The sequence below is a fragment of the Euprymna scolopes genome, chromosome 24 (assembly GCF_053919585.1).
Source record: "Euprymna scolopes isolate OS-2025 chromosome 24, ASM5391958v1, whole genome shotgun sequence".
In the NCBI taxonomy this organism is placed as follows: domain Eukaryota; kingdom Metazoa; phylum Mollusca; class Cephalopoda; order Sepiida; family Sepiolidae; genus Euprymna; species Euprymna scolopes.
The window spans coordinates 60,685,464-60,698,146 of record NC_136505.1 but is presented as its reverse complement, the minus strand read 5'-3'; positions in this window follow the sequence as shown (position 1 = coordinate 60,698,146).

Sequence of the window (12,683 nt, the reverse complement as noted above, 5' to 3'; positions counted from 1 at the left end):
ATAGATGTACATAAGAATACTTTGATAAGTATGTTTTAATTTAAATAGAGATGGCATAATAAAATTGTGGGGTCTGCGTTCGCGCCTGGCCCCCATAGAATGGAAATAGGAACAAACGTTTATAAAGACTTTTCATAACAATCTGCGTAAGTATATTTGATAATTATGTTTCAGTTAGAAGAAATATGGTATAATAAAATAATTGGGTGTTCGTTTGCGCCTGACCTGCATAGAATGGAAATATGTCACAAAATTTAACAAGTTTTTTTTTTAATATAGATCCACAGAACATTGTGATAAGTGTTTCAGTATGAAAAGGTATCGTATAATCAGTGGCGGCTCGTGCCTGGAGCTGTGGAACTGCAGCACCCCCAATCATTTCTACTCAATATTATGGATACACGGTAAAAATAATACGTTTATTTTTTCCTTTCTATGTGATAATATATCATATTAATAATAATAATAATAATAATAATAATAATAATAATAATAATAATAATAATAATAATATATATATATATATATATATATATATATATATATATATATATATATATATATATATATATATATATATATATATATATATATATATATATACTCCTGAAGCTTAATGTCGATAACTGTCCCCATATTCATATAAGTATAAAAGTAAAACTTTGCTTGGAGCTGCCAAATTCACAGTTACACATTCTTAGCGAAGTTCGCTTATACGCATGCTCGCTTCAGACGGCGAATGAAAGCTAAGTTGGAACTGTCGTTTTAGCAGTTCTAAACGCTCGTGAAAACCGGTGTTTGCGTGTTTTCGCGTTTTCGCTTATATTATTATTTTTTTAAAAGGCTTGTTTACAAATGTTTTGTTTTTATTATTATTAAAAAGTGTAAAGTGTTCTTGTAAATAAATATCCACCTTAAAAAAAATTCTCACACTTTTAAATGCGATTTAAGCAGACAAAAATATACAATAGGCGAAACTTTTTTTATTATTATTAAAATTATTCGGGCTTTTTACCCGTAAAGCTACCAACGTAACTAATGTTATTTTTTCACGTACGGCTTATTTTGTTTGTGTTTTATGTAGTTTGAAATCTATTCATTTTGTGGTAGTTGAACTTTACAGAATAAAAAATATTTACATTTTTTCTATAGAAAAGCGAAGAAAATTTTATTTTTTTAAAATACATTTTAGTTAAAAAATGTTTTTAAATGTTCCTATTTACAATGCCTCCCCACGGGACAGAGTTAGACACCAGGGTCGTTTTTTAACGTGGAGAAAAGGAACAAAAATAAAAATTGTCTCAGTCGTGCCTCCACCGACAGAGAACAAGAAATTGAAGTGAAGCATCTGAAGAACATCTTGATCTTGGACAAAAGGAAAACTGTTATCCAATAAAACCATTTTTAAATGGTAAACTCCTAACTTTACCATCTTGTGCAAGCAAGTAAATTTCAAAGATTTTGTTTTTATGAAAAAATAAATTATCAAAAAATTGTAAATAAAATGTATTTAAACAAATGTTTTTCGTTTGTTTGCCTGCGAAAAAGCCCATAAAATTTATTTAATCTGTAAAGTTTAAAAGAAATATATTTTTATATTTTTTTATTACTCTGTAAAGTGTACACAATTTAAAATAGTATTTTTTTATTAAAATGTTTTTGCGTATTATCCTTTTTTCGACTGCTTATAATGGCAAAGTTAAAAGATATTTGTATTAAAAAAAGATAATTTTAATGGCAAGCTTATTTTGTTATACGCCTATTTTTAATTAACAACAAGCTTTTTATAAATAAAAACGTTTTTAAATAGTAAAACTATTTTCGTTAATAAAAATCTGTTATCTAAAAGTTATAAAAGTACGATTCAACTCAGAACCTGGTTCAGTTGAATCGCAAAAAGAGGATCACGTAAACATTGTATTCCTTCTACCCTAATTAATATTCTACTAATAGACTGCCTAGTACTTACCTTTCCCAGCACAATTGATATAAAAGAATTTAACCATGGCCTCCTTGCATCCCCAAGAAATAACTTCTGTGACGGTAAGTGAACTTCAACAGATTGAGTTTTCACAGCTGCCTCTCCATGATAAAGTTGAAATTAAGAAAAGAGGCCGTTCAACGCCTGATATTCAAATATCTCAGTCAGGCATTAGCAACAACAAAGTGTATATTCGTAGCTTTAATTCTGACTGGTACCAAAGGAAAAGTTGGCTTTGCGGCTGTGAACTAAAAAAGGCATTGTTCTGCTTTCCTTGTTTGTTGTTTGGGAGTGATGTAACGTGGACAAAAGATGGTTTCAGAACTATTAGCAAAATGAAAGATAGAACTGAAAAGCATGAGAAGTCAAAGGAGCACGTTGACAATGTAGTTTCCCTATCAATTTTTGGGACCGTAAATATTAAAGAAAAACTTAGTGAGGCCTACAGACTTTCAATCAGTCATCATAACATGAATGTTAAGAAGAACCGTGAAATTTTATCTAAAATAATAGATTGTATTTTCTTTTGTGGGAACTTTGAAACTCCCTTACGAGGACATGATGAAAAAGATGATTCAGTAAATGCAGGTGTATTTAGAGGATTAGTAAATTTTGCATCTAAATTAAATCCAGATTTAAAGAATCACTTAGAAACCAGTAGTGTCTTCAAAGGTGTTTCCAAAACCATTCAGAATGACATACTTGACTGTCTTTTACAAATATACCGTGATGAAATAAGGGCAGAAATTAGAAAAGCTTCCTTTGTAGCTGTCATGGCTGACGATACAACAGATGTGTCTGAACATACACAAATGATCATTGTTTTACGGTACGTCTTGGATTAAAAAATACTTGAACGCTTTTGGGGATTCTTTATTCCAGAAAACCAAACCGCTGATGGAATATCAAAATATATTCTACAACAATTGGATATAATCCTTCAAGGGAATCGCCAAAAACTTATAGCTCAGACATTTGATGGCGCAAATGTCATGAAAGACAAAAAAGCTGGTGTTCAGGCGAAAATAAAAGCAGTTTATAGTAATGCACATTTCACTCACTGTTATGCGCATCAACTTAATTTAATAAAGAGGAATGCAGCAAGCATTACACGAAATGCTAGAATATTTATCTCTAACATTTTGGCTATTCCGACTTTCTTTTCTAGATCACCATAGCGTCTGTCCATTCTCAAGAAACATCTGGATGTAAGCATTCCACGTCCATCCGCCACGAGGTGGAACTTTAACATACGTACCATAAATAGAGTTCATGAAAATGTTCAAGCATTAAAAAAATGTCTCACTGAAATTCAGTCAACATCAAATGTAGATGAAACCGTTGCAGAAGCCACAGGAATTCTGAAATATTTGAACGATGAAAATTTCATATTTATGTTAGAGCTATTTCATCAAATTATGTCTCATGTTGAAATTATTTATAATCAAATACAATCTCTGGAAATTAGCATATATAAAGTCAATGAATACATAGCAAATTTCAAAACTGCTATAAGATAAGAAACTCCAAATACTGTGAAAATCCTTCACAAACACTCAAGGCCGAAGCTAAAGAAATGTGTGACTATATATCTGTTGATATAACGGACAGATATTCTTCAACTAAACATTTAATAAATTGTTTAACAAGAAAAGCTTTGCTAGTTTTAAGAAAGAACTACCTACAGACGAGATATCCTTGACAACTGAAGCATATCCCATGATTGACAAACAAAAGCTTGAAACTGAGTTAGAAATATTTTATAGTAGGTCAGATATCCATGAGTATTGCAAAGTAATTGATCTCCTGAAATTTATTTTGGAAAACAATTTAAGCGATGTTCTTAGTGAAATCACAAAACTCATAAAAATTATCTTGACAATTCCCATGACTACATCAGAGGCAGAACGTTGTTTTTCAACTCTGAAAAGAATAAAAACTTTTCTAAGGAGCACCATGGGTTGCGAAAGACTAAATGCACTTGCAGTTCTTTCAATTGAAAAACAGTTCTTCAGCAGTCATTCAGAAGTTAAGGAGAAAATTATCAATCTTTTCTCACAAATTAAAACAAGAAGAATAGAATTTACTTTCGAATGAATGTAATAAGTAAGCTATTCCAAATATTTACATCTAGTTAGAATTCCTTTAAGTTATTGTATTTTTATACGTGTGCATACGTATAAATTATGTATATTTTTTTATGTTTGTTTTATTTTTACACAATATTAAAACAATACGCATATTTTTTTAAACAGCACCCCCACTAATCTTAGGCACGAGCCGCCACTGGGTATAATAAATTATGGGGTTTATCTATTTTATTTTTACTTTCATCATATTCTGCTTTAGTTGTGATACTCCCGAATTCGAAGCTATCTCTTTACAACCCTTCGTTTTCATAACCTATCATAATATAATAAATCGGAGTCCATTTTCTGTAAGCTGTTTTTGAACCCAGTCAACGACGGGTACTTTTGCGAGTAATATATATATATATATATATATATATATATATATATGTATATATGTTTATATATACATATATATATATATTTATATAGTAATTTATAAAATATATATGGCGATTAAGCTACACTGAATATTCTGCGTTTCATCCAACTATAGGATTCGTCAGGCTTATGTGCGAATTCTGTGGTTGCTTCTTGTTTTTATATATGTTGAGGATTTCTAGTTGGCTAATCAGCTTTCTAGTATCCACCGCGCCCCTTGCTATCAGCCAATGGGCATGCATTTTATCAAACAAAGGATATGTTTTAGAACTAGGTTAGTGGTTATAGGTAGACGTTCTCCTTTTTTTATACATATAAATATACCTATGTGTACACACATACATGCACATATACATACATATATATATACATATATACATATATGTGTGTGATCGTTTATGTATATTCATGTTTATTTAATTTATTTATTTGTTTGTTTTCTATTGTTATTGTTAGTTTTAAAGCTATTTTGTATCGCTATCCTAGAGTAAGTTTTATTTTGTGAACACAGTTGTTTGCTATTTCCCGCCTACAGTTTAATAGATTTTGAGGTTCTTTAAAGTACAGGATAGAAATTTTTCATGGAGGCATAATTTACATGGGTCGTCTAAATGTCTGCATGTGGTAGCTTGTCTCATTATTTTCCATTCGACTACCGGCGAATGTCCGCTTTCTTTGAGTTCCCAGTATTTATTCGCTAGTGTTGTTTTTATACGGTGTTTTTTTAATTTTTTAATGTGCTTTTGTGGTCATAGTATCGGGTTTTCAAATCTAAGGAAGTCATGCCTATTTAATATTTCTTGTTATTCGGGTTTTATTTTGCAAATATTGTTGCTTGATAAACTACGCTTTTTGTTAGACATTTATTTTTGACTGGGCAAAGTGTGCGGTGTCTACAATTGCATTTATCTTGTTCGTTATTAGTATTTTTATTTATGGCATGATTGTTCTTGTCCGGGGTTGGTTTGTTATTATTATTATTATTATTATTATTATTATTATTATTGCTAGTGTTGGTTTTATTTATGTCATGGTGTCTACTTTTTTATTGTTTATTTTGTTGTTGTTTACATTGTTTTCATTTAGTATTTTGTTATTATGTGCCTTAATTATCATCTCTAAATTTTCGCAACAACTGTAAGATAACTTCAAGGTATTTTTATTGAAGATTTTGTGTAAGGGGTTGGTTGCGGGAAAGTGTTTTTGAATAAGATCTAGAAATTTCTTGCCAAGTTTTGTTTTTAATATTTGATTGTATGGGGCCGTATACCAAATTATAGTTCTTTTTCTTCTATTTTTAATTTTATTATAGGTGTTGGTGTTTTGTTGCTTATATTTGATATCGATATTTTTGTATCCACTATTTTTAGGGCTGTTTCGTAAATATTGGATGACCTGTTACATGCATTTTCATCGCTTGAGTTATTACTGAGTCTACTTACGATCGAGTAAGGAATATGTTTTATAATTGATGGTGGGTGGTTGGACTTAGGGTTTACGTAAATTGGAGTAGCGTTATCTTTTAAGTATGATTCATATGTCTTTTTATCTAAGTTTAACGTGAAAAAAGAAGGTCTACCTATAACCACGAACCTAGTTCTAAAACATATCCTTTGTTTGATAAAATGCATGCCCATTGGCTGATAGGAAGGGGCGCGGTGGATACTAGAAAGCTGATTGGCCAACTAGAAATCCTCAACATATATAAAAACAAGCAACATCCACAGAATTCGCACATAAGCCTGACGAATCCTATAGTTGGATGAAACGCAGAATATTCAGTGTATCTTAATCGCCATATATATTTTATAAATTACTAACTAGCTCTACCTATGTATTGAGCACTTTTGAAGTAAATACTTAAAGTTTACGCATAAATCTATACTTTCGTATATTAAATTTATGTGAATAAATGAAGTAGTTATATATTTATATATATATTTATGTATATATGTTTATATATGCATATATATTTATATATATGTATGTATATATGTTTATATGTACATATAGATTTATATATATTTATATATATTTGTATATATATTTATATATATATACACATATATTTATAAATATACATTTATATATAGTGCAAAATTTAGTTGAAAATTCGAAGACTCACGTTTTCTTTCTTATAACTTTCGTTTATTTCCTGGATTTTTCCCTTACAGCCGTTTCATTAACGAGTTGGGAATTTTACGATTTATGTTTCCGTAAAAATATCCTGTACACACCAACTTCTTCAAATGTTTATCCAATAGATTTTTACAACTAATGGTATATTTTTAAAATGCTGTACTTCTTATTCGGGGAAAAAGATTTCCACAGCCATGCCTACTAACTTGCTCCATCTTTTGGTGTTATGTAAAGATAGTTTTCCGGTTTAATACGTAATTTCGTATTTTTAATTTTTATTTATTAATTATTTATTTTTGTTTTAATTTTCCCTGTTTTTTTCCTATTTGTTTTTTTTCCCAATTATCACATAATTTTATATAATTTTATTTCTATATTTATGCTTGTTTATTTTAATATTGTTTTTTTTTTTGCTTGGTGTTTGAATTTGGATTATATTACACAATGCAGGGGAGGTAACTCTTCCAGTATCATTTTTTTTTCAATCTAGGATTACCTCCTTGCATTTTTTTCCTAATCTGCTCTAGTGTGTGAAAGTATTTTTTTTTCTGTGCAACCACCCGTGGATTACATATACGTAGTCTTATATATATATATATATATATATATATATATATATATATATATATTTATTTATATATATGTGTTATATATATATTTATATAAATATATATTTATATATATACATATATTTATATATATGTGTTATATATATATTTATATATACATTTATATACATATATTTATATATATGTGTTATATATATTATATATATTTATATATATATTTATATTTATATATATTTATATATATATTTATAAATATATTTGTATATATATATATATTTATATATATATATATTTATATATAAAATAAAAATTACAATTAAATTTACCAAAATGATCCAAGATGGTAAAACTAAAATATATTATAAATATTAAAGAATTAATATTTGTAAAGTTATCTCAGCCAGATTTAAAAGCTCGATAAAGCCAAATAGGAGATAGAACTTATAATATGAGCAAACAATTAATAAAACATGTTAAAAACATCTTGAAAAAGTGTTGAAAACATATTTAACCGGAAAAGGAAACACTTGATAAGTTGATAGTCCTTAATTCGTGGAGTTTCGAAGAAATACTTTCCTTCTCATGAGAGGGTAGGAATAAGCAAAATGTGGGATCGGATTTTGCATAGAAAAGTATTTGATGAAACAACAAGTAAGTCAAAGATCGTACTTGATAACAAAAATGAAGCAGAGGGAATATGGTAAAGAAAAAGGTGATTACATGTGAATGGATAGTCTGGTGAAAGATAAATAATCCAATGAGGTAAAATCCAAAAATATAACTTCAAGAAAGTTAATTGAATTTTCATTTGAACAAGTAAAATCCAGGGAAATCCTGTAATTGGAAGATGGTCCAAAATAATCCAAAGGCCGAAATCCATGGAATAATTCACAAATATGTTCAAGGGAAAAGGGGAAAATTCCAATAATATTATTAAATGAAAAATAAGATATGCTTTTCACACTGCTACCGAGACATAAATAAGAAAGATCAGGGAAGAAGAGGAAAAAAATTAAATGCTGATAAACTTATAGAGAAAATAGAAAAAATGTCAAAATGAGCCAGACAGGAAATGTTAAAGGTGTGAAAAATATATAGAGCAATATAATATAGGTCAACTGAAATGTAAAGGTTATTACTTAAGTAAATATCAGCAGAAGTTGTTAAAATACACTTAATGGAAAATAAATAAATAAATAAATAGATAGAAATAAATAAACAATAAATAATTAATAAAAAATTAAATATAAAATAAAAAATAAAAAGTATTCTAGGGTAGAGGATGATCGGTATCTGCAAATTAAGGAAAAAGCAAGAAAGTAAGTAAGTAAATTCATATAGTAAAATATAAGTAAATATAATACAAGATAAGAAAGTGTGGGTAGATTGATATATTAGATAGATAGGAATATTTAAAGACTAAAACAGAAATATTTATATAAATATTTACACATATATTTATATATATATATTTATATATATATTTAGATATATATATTTAGATATATATTTAGATGGGTATATATTTATATATATTTATATATATATATTTATATATATATTTATATATATATTTATATCTGTAGTATATATATTTATTTATGCATATTTATATATATATTTATATATATATATTTCATTATATACATTTGTATATATACTCTGATATATATATATATATATATATATATATTCATATACATATTTATTACTACTCCATTTACTCACATAAAGTTAATATACGAAAGTAAAAATTTATGCGTAAACTTTAGGTATTTTCTTCAAGAGTGCACAATACGTATACATTATATATATATATATATATATATATATATATATATATATATATATATATATATATATATATATGAATGGAAATGTATAAAAAAGAATACGAAAAGTATAAAAGCTTATAACTTTTCTTTATTCGTTTTCAATTGGTGACGTGCTGGAATAAAAAATTATATTATGAAAAAAGAAAAAATTAAAAAACTTTTTTTAATAAGTACATCATTTTCGACCGATCCTTCAGTCTTCATCGGTGTAGTGAAAGTATGAGCATGCACGGGGAAAAAGGGAATGGAAAAGGACGGAAGGTAGAGGAGGAGGAGGATGAGAAGGAGGACGAGGAGAAGGAGGTGTAGCCAATGGGAAGTTGCCATGTCAGTCTTAAATATATACACATATAAGTACGCACATACATATATGCACACAGTACATATACACATACAAACGAAAAAATATATATACATATATAAGTGTTTTGATGGACTGAATTTTTGAATGATTTTGAAAAAATGCTGAAATCTTTCAAAAACTCTTTCGGCCATCATCTCATCAGGAGATCCTCCCAATTATTCATCCTATTTTATTTGCTTTTTACGCGCTTATTAATTAAATTATAGGTTTAATGGTCTTTTGTGCCACCATTAATTTACAAAGCGTACCCCACTGCTCTGTTTTTCATCGATATATTATTGCAATTGCTATCGATTTCTCCTGGTGAGATCATGGCCGAAAGGGGTCTTGAGAGATTTCCGCTTGGTTCAAATGCATATATATATATATATATATATATATATATATATATATATAGTCATCCACATACAGTACTGTTTCGCTGTTTCACAGCTCATCAGTGCGGCTAGACAGGCAACTACCTCAAGCCAGGATTGAAACCCGACCGTTTGTACGGCAGTCAAGGCTCCTAACCATTACGCTATTGGCGGCTGCTTGAACGAGTAGTGAGTTTAACGATGTTTTGATATCGTTCGAAATACCTCCGCTCGATTTGTTTACACACACACACATATATATATATATATATATATATATATATATATATATATAGGGTGTTCCAAAAGAAGCTGAACGTAAAAAAAAATCATAACTTACTTAATTTTTTAGATTTCTTTTATTTCAGACAATCTAGAGTAACCCTTCCAAAGTCATTACACTACTGAGGAGCAGATATTTATCCTGGTGTCCCATTTTCAGTTAAATGAGTCAATATCAGACACTCAAAGAGAATTCCGACGAAACTTCAACACAAGAAATTCCCCTACTCCCAATGAAATTAAACCAACCACAATAAATGCCCTTAAAAACAATACAGAGGAGGATATTAGGGTCATAAGCCTTGAAAAATTAAGTAATACACTAGTCAGTGCCCGGCAGAAAGATCAAAAGTGTGAAAAGGAAAATGGTGGACATGTAAGTAACATCATTTTTCATAACTAAAAGTAGACCTTGTGAAAAACATTCCCTAGATTATGCTATATATATATATATATATATATATATATATATATATATATATATTTATATATATATATATATATATTTATATATATATATATGTATATATATATATGTATATATATATGTGTATATATATATATATATGTATATATATATATATCCATATATCTATAAAGAAATTTATCTTCCTTCCTTAGCTTATATATATTGCGTATTTATAAAGATTAGGTCAGTATTATCCGCACAATTTCATATGAACAATTATATTTGCCATTACTTAATGTTTTCAAGTAATCTAAATAAATAAACGTTTTGTAATCTAAAGAAATAAATATTTTTAATCCAAACAAATAAATATTTTGTAATCTAATTAAAGAAATGTTTTGTAATCTAAATAAATAAGTGTCTTGTAATCTAAATAAATAAATGTTTTTAATGTAAATAAATAAATATTTTGTAATCTACAAAAAAATATATTTTGAAATCTAAATAAATAAATGTTTTGTAATCTAAATAAATAAATGTTTTGTAATCTAAATAAATACATGTTTTGTAATCTAAATAAATATTTTGTAATCTAAATAAATAAATGTTTTTAAATATAAATAAATAAATATTTTATAATCTAAATAAATAACTGTTTTGTATCTAAATAATTAAATATATTTAAATCTAATTAAATAAATGTTTTGTAATATAAATAAATAAATGCTTTAATATAAATAAATAAATGTTTTGTAATCTGAATAAATAAATGTTTTGTAATCTAAATAAATAAATGTTTTGTAATCTAACTAAATAAATATGTTGTAATCTAAATAAATAAATGTTTTGTACTCTAAATAAATAAATATTTTGTAATCTAAATAAATAAATGTTTTAATATAAATAAATAAATGTTTTGTAATCTAAATAAATAAGTATTTTGTAATCTAAATAAATAAATGTTTTGTAATCTAAATAAATAAATGTTTGTAAGTAATATAAATAAATAAATATTTTGTATTCTTAATAAATAGATGTTTTGTAATCTAAATAAATAAATGCTTTGAAGTAATCTACATTAATAAATGCAACCTATTTAATTATGTTTATGTTGTGGTTGCAAGGTTGAACAATAATTAGTAAGGAAATACAATGAAGACGCAAACAACAAGATAACGCAATAATAAGTGTATTAAAGAAAAGGTATATATACAATATGTACAAATGACGGTGTCGAGTCAGAGAGTCTTGGTGGGAGGACATGTACGCTCTTCGGCGTCACTTCCGGTGGCATTTGAGTAAGACACCCAAAGGCCAACCTAGGCTGGCCATTTATAGTGTTATGTTATTCGCATATGCAAATAAGTGGTTGCCACCACAACACCCCCCTCCCAAGATTTGAAGTCACACAGATTTCAATATCTTTTTCTTTTTGGGTTTACCATTAACAGTTCATTCACTTTTCTTTTCCTACCTGATCTTCGGGGTTCAGGTGCATTTTGAGGCGGTTCCAAATTAAAAGATTCGTATATGATATCTATAGTGTCCTCCTCTTCGACTGTTGTCGTAACATCATCATTTTGGTTATGACGTTTTTTTATCTGATTTAGGTGCCTTTTATGTATATTCTGTGGACCTTTAATCATGTATGTACAATCACCAATGCGTTTATCCATTACTCCACATTCCCAGTAAGATGTGTTATTTCTGTAGCACTTAAAATATACTCGATCTCCCGAGTTATATTTCTGTCTTCTCGTGTGTGTAGTGTTTCGGATAATTGCCTGCCTTGGCAATAGTTTGTCAAACGCTGATTTTACCTTTCTGGCAAACATTAGATCAGCTGGTGATATGTTTGATGGTGTACTAGGATGTGGTGTAATCCTATATACTTGCAAGAATTGTTGCAAAGCTTTTTCTGTTGGTGTTCCAATGGATTTCTTTAACGCTCGTTTTAGCGTGTCCACGAACCTTTCCGCGAGGCCGTTCGACCTTGGATGATACGGCGGAGTCGTGATGTGCTTCACTCGGAACGTGTCGCAAAATTCCTTAAACTCTGCGGATGTGAACTGCGTTCCGTTGTCAGTGACCAGTGTGTCTGGTACACCGAATCTTGCAAACAACTCGTGTAGGAACCCTATTGAGTTGTTCGTTGTTGGATTCCTGCAATGCATTACCTCCGGCCATTTTGTGAAACTATCCACTACAATTAAATAATAGTTTTCACCTACTGGACCA